Source organism: Narcine bancroftii, chromosome 10 (assembly GCF_036971445.1).
Source record: "Narcine bancroftii isolate sNarBan1 chromosome 10, sNarBan1.hap1, whole genome shotgun sequence".
NCBI classification, from domain to species: domain Eukaryota; kingdom Metazoa; phylum Chordata; class Chondrichthyes; order Torpediniformes; family Narcinidae; genus Narcine; species Narcine bancroftii.
In genome coordinates this window covers 79,585,768-79,598,205 of record NC_091478.1, presented here as the reverse complement: position 1 = coordinate 79,598,205, position 12,438 = coordinate 79,585,768, and the positions used below count along the sequence as shown (strand labels likewise).

The 12,438-nt window shown below is 42.1% G+C and overlaps 1 protein-coding gene across 5 annotated transcripts in view; it reads left to right on the top strand.

Annotated features, from left to right (window-relative positions):
• slc12a4 (solute carrier family 12 member 4) overlaps positions 1-12,438 on the top strand; it is an 86,020-nt gene that overhangs the window by 21,388 nt on the left and 52,194 nt on the right. The window lies entirely within an intron of this gene.

The following is a 12,438-nucleotide window of genomic DNA, read 5'->3' as shown; positions in this document are numbered from 1 at the left end:
TTTATTCTTCAAATAGAGCATGCAAACCAATGAGTGGAAGAACTTAACTCTTGTGTAATACTTTACTGTCAAGTTCAGGTTTGGCACAGAAACCAATATGCAGTGATTGCATTTGTTTTGTGAACAGACCAATAAATGTCTGCATATTGCAAAAAGTAATCAGAATCGGGATTTATTGTCATGAACAAGTCACAAAATTCATTATTTTGCAGCAGCGTCACGGCGCATATAAACCGCCTTACAAAAATAAATAAAAATGGTGCAAGAAAAGTCAAAGTGAGGCAGTGCCTTTGGTTCATGGATTATTCAGGAATGTGATGGCAAAGGGGAAGAAGCTGTCCTTGGGCCGCTGAGTGCTCATGTTCAGGCTCTTGCACCTTTTTCTTGACGGTAACAGAGTGAAGAGGGCATGGCCTGGGTGCTGGGGGTCCTTGAGGATAGGTCTTCAGATTTATTGACAGAGTACATACATGACATCACATGCAACCCTGAGATTCTTGTTCCCTGCAGGCACGGCAGAATTACCACTAATTGGTAGTGCAAAAAAAACTGTACATGCAAACAAATAATGAATGTAAACAAATTGTGCAATACATAGAGAGAATAAAAAAGAAAATCAATAAAGTGCACGTAAGAGTCCCTAGTTGAGTCTTTAAGTTTGTCTGATGGTGGAGGGGTAGCAGCTGTTCCTGCACCTGATGGTGTGAGTTTTGTGGCATCTATACCTCTTTCCTGATGGCAGCAGCGTGTGCTGGGTGGTGCGGGTTCTTGATGACTGCTGCTGCTTTCTGATGGCAGCGTCCCCTATAGATATACTCCATAGTGGGGAGGGTTTTGCCTGTGATGTCCTGGACTGTGTTCACTACCTTTTGGAGGGCTTCACACTCATGGGTATTGATGTCCCCATTCCAGACCGTGATGCAGCCGGTCAGCACAATATCCACCACACTTGTGTAGAAATTTGCTAGGGTTTCTGGTGTCATACCTAACCTCCACAAACTCCTGAGGAAGTTGAGGCCCTGAAGTGCTTTCTTCACAGTTCCATTGATGTGTTAGGTCCAGGAAAGGTCTCAAGACACCGCCTCTTGTAGATGTCCTTGACGGACTGAAGTCTGGTGCCTGTGATGTTGCAGGCCAAGTTTACAGCCCTCTGGAGTTTATTTTTCTTGTCCTGAGCATTAGCAGCTCTGTACCAGACAGTGATGCAACCAAAAGTGTGGTGTTAAAGAAAAAGATCAGTTGTCATGGAGCAAAGGTAGCATAGTTTTAATAATTTGGGTTTAATTAAGGAGTCTGATAATGGTGGAAAAGGAGGTGTCCTTAAGTCTGGTGGTATGTGATCTCATACTTGTGAATCTTCTTCCTGATGAGAGAGCTGAAAAGAGTGTGACAGGGGTAGGATGGGGCTTAATACGTTTGCTGCTTTTTCAGGACAGTGGGAGTTGGAGTCTATGGTGTTATGTGTGTGATGGCCTGCACCATCTTCACAACTCTCTGCAGTTTTCTTACAGTCTTGGGTAGAACAGCAATCCACCTGAAAAGGCACTTCTGTAAATTTGTTAAGGAATACAGATGATAGGCCAAATTTCCTTTGGCTCCTGAGGAAGTAGAGGCACGTGCACTTTCTTGGCCATTGAGGTATATGGATTAGGGCAAGTCCCTGGAGATGTTTACCCCTAATACCATAAATTTGTCCACTGTTTCCACCTCAGCAACCAGAGAGCTCTTCTTCCAGAAGTCTATTACCAGCTCCTTTGTATTAACATTGAGGGAGGGTTGTTTTCTTGGCACCAAGCCATGGATCCTTCCTATCTTCTCCACATGGCCTCATCATTATTGAAGATCCTACCTTTGGTGGTGTGATCCTTGAATTTATGGATGAAGTTGGAACTGTGTTTGGCCACACAGTTGTGGAGTGTGCATGGGTATAATAGGGTACACTGTACACAACCTCGTAGTGTCCCTGTGCTGAGGATTATTTTGGAGGAGGTGCTGTTTCCAATTCTCACTGATTGTGGCCTGTGGAATAGAAAGGCATGGATCCCATTACTGGTCCCTGGAAATATTTTTCAACCAGGAATCAACTTTTGAGGTGTAGTCCATGTTTGTGTAGATAATCATTGTAACTAATTTATGTGCAGATTTTACAGAACATCAACTAATTGATATTAATTTTCAGTAGTGGGCAGATGAGGCCCAGGTTGGAAAAACAATAGCCCATTTTCCTCTGGCGCCCTGTCCCAGGAATTAACTGGGAATTTACTGGGACAGGGTCCAATGGAAAAGGAACATTGTCTGAATGCTGGCTCAAATGACGTCATTTCATGCCAGGAATTAACCACCTCTACTCCTACTCATGTCCCCGGCATTCACTGACGCCAGCATGCTGATAAAACCAGTTGAAAAGAGACAGCAGAAAGTCACCAGTTTTCATTTGAAGGTAGAACACTCCGAACCCTGGTGATTGGAGCGTTCAGTGGAAAAGCAATTAGTGTCCACGTTAAGGATGGCCCAGTGGATACTGTACAAAGGGCTTCCTATCCCAGGATACTGCACAGCCAATTAACTGGGATCCCTGTGGAAAAGGGGCTTATGTCTCTGTAGTAAACACTACCTTAGGATTGTACTACATTATCAGCCTAAATGTGGTTCTCTCTGGACTGGACCCTAGAACCACAAACCTCTGACTGAGGTGGGTGTGCTTGTACTTTAAGACAAGGATTTGATCATAGTCAAGAAAAATATTTATTTGGATTACCTTAATTTAAAACAAGATAATATATCATGCATGTTGGCAGAGCTAATTTACTGCAGTTTGCCTTTTGTCTTCAAAACACTGCCTCTGCAAGAAAATACAATCGTCGAGCTGATCCTTTTCACAGAGGTTAAGGGTTTTCCAACACAATAGTGAAGATTATTCTTTTATTCTAAACACTTACAAACTAGTGAAACACATCTGAGTTAAAGGAATAACTAATTAGCATACTACTATATAGTGTCTCAGTGTGCTCCAAATCTCAGACCCCTTAAATGTGTATGTTCCGTTAAGGAAAAAGTTATCTGAAGACCTAACATTGTAAAAACCAAAGAAAACAAGTCCAGTCCCTCCTCAATGCTGACTTTCTCAGGCAGATGTTATCAGGCATCCAATTCCATCATTTGCAGTCCCCAGCAACACCCTGGTGAATCTCTTTAGCACCCTCTCCAATCCTTAGTTTAGTGTGGTGGCCAGAACTGTACACAGTGCTGCACCAGGGTTTACGTTTGGTAATCAGCGAGAACAAGGACTAGTGGAATCCTAAAATAAAAAAGATGCCAGATATCTGAAATAGAAACAGAAAATTCTGGAGAAAAAATATCAGATCAATAAGATGTGGAGAGAGAGGAAATAAATAATGTTTGTGGTCACTGATTCCAGCTAAAGGGGAAGATTTTACAGCTTCTATTTTAAGATATATTTGCATTACTTCTGTTTTTCTTGAGTGAAAAGGATAATTTTTTTTCTTTCAAATTAGTCAAGAAAAATTCTCTTTCTGCAATTACTTTTGTGATGTGCTCAAATTTGAAATCTATTTCCAAGTGGAGATTTTTTCTTAACATTTAAACTTTGCTAAGGAAGAAGAAATATGAGAAAAGTAAAAAGCAGGTTTTTTTTTCTTGTGAAGCATTTTAGTTCTTAAAGATTGAATTGTGCATTTTAACCAATGCAGTGGCACCTACCGATGTTACTAGAAAAAACTTGATTAATTGCGTGTATATTTATTTGCAAGTTATTTAAGCATCTTACTCCAGATATACGCCCTTAAGTATGATTTATGCAAGTTAAAAATGTGTGTAAATAATATTATAGATATGAAATCTGATATATTAAAAATGTTTGGTTTGCTAAGGATTACAAGTTTTGACAGGCCTCTGCAATTATTTTTAAGAACCATATGTTTTAAGGTTATTTTTCTCTGTGAGTGCACAGACTGATGACAGCAGCGTAGCCATTGCCAGAGCTTCCCACAGCTGCTTCAAACAACTCATCATAAATACCCAATTATTGGACTTGTACAGGCAAATAATGGGAATACAAGTTTCTAGTCAACCTGAACTTTTAGTAACTTAGAGCATTGATTGCTTTTAACTTTCATTAGTTAAAATAAATTTAACTCATCATTCTATGATCATTCTTGGAACTGGATAAGAAGCTTGGGAGACTATAGTGCTCCTTCAGGTGGCCAGAATACCCCGATATAAAGCCGCATATTTTACCCCTATGCGGCTGTCGGGAGGCCACCTGAAAAAGCAGGAGGCACCTCTGAGGTGCACTTTCTAACCCTCCTCCGGGAGGGATAATTGCCGGAGCACTGAAGTCTCCCTAGGCACCTGAAAGTGGCTGATAGCAATCGGCCGGCGACCCAAATCCCCGCTGCCTGACAACCCCCCCTCACCGCTGCCTGACAACCCCCTCACCGCTGCCTGACAACCCCCTCCCCGCTGCCTGACAACCCCCTCCCTGCTGCCTGACAACCCCCTCCCTGCTGCCTGACAACCCCCTACCCGCTGCCTGACAACCCCCCTCCCCGCTGCCTGACAACCCCTCCCCGCTGCCTGACAACCCCTCCCCGCTGCCTGACAACCCCTCCCCGCTGCCTGACAACCCCCTCCCCGCTGCCTGACAACCCCCTCCCCGCTGCCTGACAACCCCTCCCCGCTGCCTGACAACCCCCTCCCCGCTGCCTGACAACCCCTCCCCGCTGCCTGACAACCCCCCTCCCTGCTGCCTGACAACCCCCCTCCCCGCTGCCTGACAACCCCCCTCCCCGCTGCCTGACAACCCCCCTCCCCGCTGCCTGACGACCCCCCTCCCCGCTGCCTGACGACCCCTCCCCGCTGCCTGACGACCCCCCTCCCTGCTGCGACAAGCCCCCTCCCCGCTGCCTGACAAGCCCCCTCCCCGCTGCCTGAAAACCCCCCTCCCCGCTGCCTGACAACCCCCTCCCCGCTGCCTGACAACCCCCTCCCCGCTGCCTGACAACCCCCTCCCCGCTGCCTGACAACCCCCTCCCCGCTGCCTGACAACCCCCTCCCCGCTGCCTGACAACCCACCTCCCCGCTGCCTGACAAACCCCCTCCCCGCTGCCTGACAACCCCCCTCCCCGCTGCCTGACAACCCCCCTCCCCGCTGCCTGCCAACCCCCCTCCCCGCTGCCTGACAACCCCCCTCCCCGCTGCCTGACAACCCTCCTCCCCGCTGCCTGACAACCCCCCTCCCCGCTGCCTGACAACCCCCTCCGCGCTGCCTGACAACCCCCCTCCCCGCTGCCTGACGACCCCTCCCCGCTGCCTGACGACCCCCTCCCCGCTGCCTGACGACCCCCTCCCCGCTGCCTGACGACCCCCCTCCCCGCTGCCTGACGACCCCCTCCCCGCTGCCTGACGACCCCCTCCCCGCTGCCTGTCGACCCCCTCCCCGCTGCCTGACAACCCCCCTCCCCGCTGCCTGACAACCCCCCCTCCCCGCTGCCTGACAACCCCCCCTCCCCGCTGCCTGACAACCCCCCTCCCCGCTGCCTGACAACCCCCCTCCCCGCTGCCTGACAACCCCCCTCCCCGCTGCCTGACAGCCCCCCCTCCCCGCTGCCCCTGCCCCGACGTCCTGAAGGGACAGTAGCCGGAGTGCGCTCCGAGGCGCCTCTCCTGCAGCTGTCCCTTTCAGGTGGACAGAGCAGCGGTTTCAGGGCTGCTATCCGAATGACCATTCCACTGGTCTGCATCCACTTCTGCAGGCACATTCTTGGCAGAGAATGCACCTGAAAGCGGCTTATGTGAAAGAAAGTCCTAAAAATTTTGTAAGAAAGAAGAGTGTGGTAGAGAGGCAATCGTTTATATTTACAGTTAGGTTTACAGGTTACAGTTCACTCTGCCTCTTCGTACTCTAATTCAAGCAGAGCAAATTTCAATGCATAATTGGTTTAGCTATTCATTGTCAGATTTGATTAAAAATGCATCGCACCTTCCTCTGCCAAAATTGTCCTGAAATCCACAGTTAACTCCAGCTTTCTCTTTTGTCAACCAGCTCCTTAAAACCCTCTCCACTTGCCCCTTTTCACTGACCATTCCAACAAGTGTGAGACATTGACAATTAATCATTAATATGATACCAGGTAACTTTCTGATCTACTCCTTCAAATAGTCCATGAAACCAGACTTTCTTGAAAGGTACTCCTCGCCTTTGCGACCACACACTTTTCTCTTAGTTTCTATTACTCTCTTCAGGACGTCTTGAATGTGCAACTCTCTCTTGCCCTTAATCCCATTTCCATCATGTGCTAACTGATGTTGCAAACAACTGCTTTTCACTCTGCTACAACTACCTTTCTATTCTGCCATCTTCATACTATCAAAATTAATTCTCTGTTCACCTCCCCGTCATCCTCTCTAATTCTTGAATGTTACCATGTTTAACCTTTCTGCATTCCATTGTCTGAATTTCCTCATCAGATTTCTGCTACAGTGTTGAAACATCTCACATAAAGAAATAATTTGCTTTTAATGATTATGGTACATTATTCCTTTTTCTGGAAGGGTGATCTTATTCCAGTTATACTGTACTAGATCCTAAGAGAGTATGACAGGGTAGATGTTGAGATATTTTTACCAGTGGAAGAGTCTGAGAAGACCTGCTCAAAAGAGGACAGTCATTTTAAATGGAGGTGTGTGTGATTTTTATTCTGCAGAAAGTGGGGAGTTTTTTTAAACTTTTTATTCGTTCAAAAAACAAATAATATATGACATATGCAACAATTAACCATAAACATGAAAGAACTACCCTCCCCCCCTTCAGTCAACTCTCCTAAGGAGAGCCATAAAGAAAGAAAAAAGAGAGAATATTAAAGAAAAATTAAATATACATATTAAGATCTAATCAATATAAATTGAAATGTAAATATTCTGAATATAACAACCATTTATTAATAAAAAATTATAATCATGCAAAACATATGTAATTTTTTCCATTATTAAACAATATTTAATCTCATTATGCCATCTATTAATATCAATCATATTTGTATTTTTCCACGTAATAGCAATACATTTTTTCACTACGGATAAAGTAAATATACAAAAGCAAGCTGAAACTTATCTAATCCCAAACCTTTCAGAGGTTGCAAACTACCAAATAAAAATACTGTTGGATCTAAAGCTATTTTAATCTTATACAGTTATTCTAAAAAAGATTGAATTTTCTTCCAAAAAGATTGTATATGTATACATGACCAAACAGCATGAAAAAAAGTTCCAACCGTATCACCACATCTAAAACACAAATCTGATTCATGAAAACCATACTTTTTTTAATTTTTCAGGTGTTAAATATAATTGATGTAAAATAATTGTAATTAATCATTGCATAACGTGCATTTATCAATCGAGTTACACTATCATAACAGATATCTAACCAATCATCTTCGGAAAAAATAAAACCAGTATCCGCTTCCCATTTACTATCCCAACCCTTTTTATCCATACAATCCTGTAATATTTGATACATAGATGAAATGTAACCCATCTCTGGTACCTTCATAAGAAGTCTCGAAAGTGGGGAGTTGTAAAAGATTTGTGGAGTCCAGATTATTAGAGGTAACTCAATGATTGAAAAATGGGGGAATTGTGAGCTGTGGGGTAAAGGGCACAGAAGAGAAATTGAGGCTTGAGGGAGGTCATCCATGATCACATTGAATGAAGGGCTGGTTGGCCTACTCCTCCCGTGGTTCATACTTCTATCGCATTGTAGCCTTGCATTCCTGTTGGTCATGCCATCCTCGTGTTTCATTATTCAAAATTCTGTAAAAATGTGATGACTCAAAACTTTTCTGTCCGCATAGCAACCCCACACCTGTCCATCCCAAGTTGCACACCATTTTTCACTGGGACCAAATCTTGGAACACCTTGACAAGAGCACTGTGGGAGTATGGAAGGAGTGCAGGACTTTGAGGTGACCACTAAACGCCTCACGTGTAAAGAGGGATGGGCAAAAAGTGATTGCTTTTCCAATGATTCCCAAATTCCATAAATAAAAGATTTATGGCCTGTTCATTTGAATCATCGTCTTCCAAGGTGATAATCTTAATATTCTCCTCCTCGATCGTGTGATCATAGTAAAAATACACTGAAATTCTGGAGGAACTCTGCCGGTCTTTTCAGCGTCCAGTGGAGACAAAGATATATTTTTGACATTTTGAGCTGAGCTCTTTTTCAGTGAATAAGCAGAATGAACCAGCAGCGGGAAATCTCAGAATTCAGACAGTGCTGGCTGGGGAAGGATATGATAAGGTTTGTGCAAAAGGAAATGGAATGGAGAGGCAGAGCAGTGGGCGTGGGGGTGGGGTGCGGGTGGGTGCATAGCTCTGACTTTTAAATGGTGAAAAAAATTTCTTGTCACGAAGTCGCAGAAATTGATACCCTACTGAATACTATTTTTTGTGGGAGGCTTTTTCAATTTGGCAGTGACCCTTTGCCACTATAAATTTCAGGACACTTTATATTGACAAATAGAGAATAAATTCATTATCTGATTTGGTTTGCAAATCGGATTAACGGTGAAAGTTCTGAAATCACTTCCTTTTGAAGAGCAAATTTAAATTACGACTGTTGAGATAACAAATAAGCACAAGTCTGCTCATTGAGCAAAGATATCTTGATATTATTCAGAGTTTAGTTAGGCGGACTCTGATCATATTTCATTATCTAATTCTCTCTGCCTGGTTTTTCCCCAGGGGTTCTGGTTTCCTCCCACCCTTCGAAATGTACCCAGAGTTGTAGGTCAATTGGGCGGCACGGGCTCGTGGGCTGAAAGAGCCTGTTACCATATTGTATGTCTAATTTTTTTTCATTATAACTGTATTAAATTTATGAAAATTTTTTATTCATGTTTGGAACGTGTGTATTAGAATCAAATTTCACAGAAATTTTCAAAAAGTATTTGGGTATCTGCTGACAGAGGGTTAATTGACGGGGATGAGAAGAAAGAAAACACTGACGTACTTTTGTAGTATCTAGAAGACTGGCAGGATGAACATCACCAATTGCCGAAACACTCTAGCAATTATCTTTTTGGAATGTGAATATTTTTAATCCAGCCCTTATGTGATCTAAGATGCAAAATTGTATGTTGTTTTTTTTCAGTGCAGCTATGGCTAATATTTTAACATCAAAGGTCTAAATTTATCATGATTCAGACTCCAGTAAAACCTGAAACATCATCTGTTCACGTCCATGATCCTTCAACTTACCAAATTTTAAAAAAAAATCATTTGGCATTTAAGAATTGTTTGCAAGAATGATCCAAAGGCACATTTTAAATTATGTAATTATTTAACTGAGCCTGAATCTGCAGATTTATCTTGATTTAAATAAGACTATTTAAGATGTGAATGCATGATATCTTGGAAAAACAGTCACAACCTGAAATGTTGGCTGACCATTTCTCTATAGTTGCCAACTTCCTCCTGATTTTTATTTTTTGCTTATACATTCTAGCATCTGCAGTTCTTGTGTTTCAGAAAGATATGAAAGTCTCATTGAACGAATTGCCACTAAAATTTAGTCTGTTACTGAGTGTAATTGCCAAGCCCTGTTCTGTTGCTAGACTGGTAAAGCAGATTGTTGCAAAAACTTTTTGTGTGCCTCTTTCAAATTAATTTCTTTAGAAGACCTCTTGGTAATATGCAAAAATTGTATCAGATTTGCTAGTGCTTTGTTTCTAATGAATGCAATGATTATTATTTCCACTTCCAGAAATCTATGATTGTTAATTACAGATACTTTGCAATAATAACATGGAAAGAGTTAAGTGACATCTGGATAAAACAAGACTCTTTTATATTCAAGCAAATTAATTCTTCTTTCCATGTCACAGTGTTATAGTGTTCATGGACCAAATCCTTTATTCTCCAGATACTAGTTAAACAAAATTGGCCAGATTTTCAATTGACAGTGAGCCACTTGAACTGTTCAGTCGCTCACTTGCAATACCTGCTCTTCCTGGGATAGATTTCTGGATGATATCCTAGTGTTCAGCAAGTCCAATGCACCCAAAGTCTTTTCCAAGCAAACCTGACAGACTTTTCCCCTTACAGTTGCTTTTGGAACTAGTTAAGTCCTTCCTGGAGGATTGCTAGCAGTCTGTGCTGAAAGTTTATGAATGCAAACTTTCTCTGTCTGCAGTGTGTCCACTTGACTTGTGCAATGTTCATTGGCTAGAGTTTCCATTTGAATTTCTGGGAAATGTACAGAAATATGTAGATCCTTGCTGGATTTAGTGACGAGCTCAATGATATAACGCAGGAATCCCACAGTCGGATCAGCTGAGGGTAAGTTCAGAACTATTGCTTTTACTTGGGAGTCCTGAAGTTTGACCCCATTATGTGGGTGAGAGCTAATAGTCCAAGTTGAACTGACATCTTTTAATTGGAATATCTGGGCTAACATGCAAAACAAATGCTAAATCAAATACTGAAAGCTGAATTTAAATTACAAAGTTGTCAAATAAATAATTTTAAAATGTTGGAAGCACACAACAAGCCAAGCAGCATCTGTGGTGGCTGAATGCTTTCTCAGCTGTACATCTCATCTTAAAAGAATGCACTTATGAGAGATACAGACAGAGTGGATGTGAGTAGGCTTTTTCCCACTTAGATTGGGGGAGATAAATACAAGAGATCATAGTTTTAAGCTGAAAGAGGAAAGGTTTAGCAGAACATTAGGGGTTAGTTCTTCACTCAGAATGGTGGGAGTGTGGAATGAGCTGTCATCTGATGTGGTGAATGTTGGCTTGATCTTAAGTTTTAAGGATAAATTGGATAGATACATGGATGGGAGAGGACTGGAGGGTTATGGAATGGGAGCAGGTTAATGGGAAAAATGGCTGGCACAGATTAAAAGGGCCGAATGGCTTTTTTACTGTGATATAGTGTTCTATTGTTCAATCTATGCATAAATGATGGAATGTTAGCTTCGTTTTGCAATATAAACATTGGTTTGGAAACTTTCCAGCAGTAACTAATCCTCCATTTTATTCAAGTGTGCTTGGAAATGGGGGAAAAAAATCAGAAGTTCCAAGTCATCCACTTCCAAGTGTACTGGGATTGTATTCATTCTGCCCCTTTCTCTTCAACTTCCAAGTATGTCCTTTGGTTAGCTGTAAAGAGAGGATCTAATTAATCATCAAAGTTGACTAAACTACATGAGCAATTAAAGTCTAATGAATGGCTATAAAATGCACACTGGCTCTCTGTTAGTAGTCTTTTTCTATTTTTGTGCTTGCCTTTGTATGGGACTGTCAGGATACAAGTCTTCCCTACAGCTGGTTTTGTCTCCTACCTTAAACCTGTTTACTTGGCCTCCCAATCACGTTTCATGGATCTTGTCCATTTTTTCCCCTTCTTGACCAATGCCATGCCTCCCCTTTCATCTTCACGGGTTCTGTGGTAGATCCAATCACTTCAGAGGGTGCTCTTCATAGCTCACAATGAATCTTGGGATTTATCTTAGTTTTATTTCTCCCCAATGAATGAGGTTGTGTAAGATGTCAATTTTACCTTTTTTTGTATTTCCCAACTTGTTATTTATTTGTATTTCTACCCATTTAAAATTGGGCATTTATTTTATTAAACTGCTGGATTAAACAAATAATGATTGTAGTAAGAGCAGGAAGCTTTAAACATAAATTCTCCATAAACAAGCATTCAGGTTTGCAGCTGATTCTCTCAAGCTTTTTTTTAAAAAGCTTAAGATCCAGACTGAATAAATGATTCATAAATGACAAAACTGACTTGGTTGATTCATCGTAAGGACTGGGTTCAATATCATTCCACATAGTGAAATTCTGTTCATCTAGCTGAAAATATTCCAAACAAAAGAAAATTGGGAATGCCCATTGTAAAGTAGGGAACATGCAGCACAAAATAATTGCTGTTTGCAGTTGTTGGAAATATTTCTCTCAAGCAATGACTTGGAAAATTTTGTGCATAAGATTTCAGTGAACTAAAGTAGGTGGGAATAGATGCTCCCTCTATTCTCTCACTGAGTAAGGTCTATTTGTATTTGACATGGGTTTTTTTTGAATGTTTGATCTACTTTTTTTGTCTATCTATTTGAAAACGACATGAATGCACCAAGGAGTAAATATTATATTTATTATATTTAATTCAAAATGTACAGCAATAGGGCTGATTGGCGTAGTGGTTAGTGGAACACCTTTACAATGCACTGGGGTTCAAATCCCATGCTGTCTGCAATGAGTTTGTACATTCTCCTTGTGTCTGCATAGGTTTTCCCTGGGGGCTTCGGTTTGCTCCCACCATTTTAAATGTACTTGGGGTAGGTTAATTGGGTGTAAAATGAGCGGCTCGGACTCGTGAACCAAAGTAGCCTGTTACTGTGCTGTA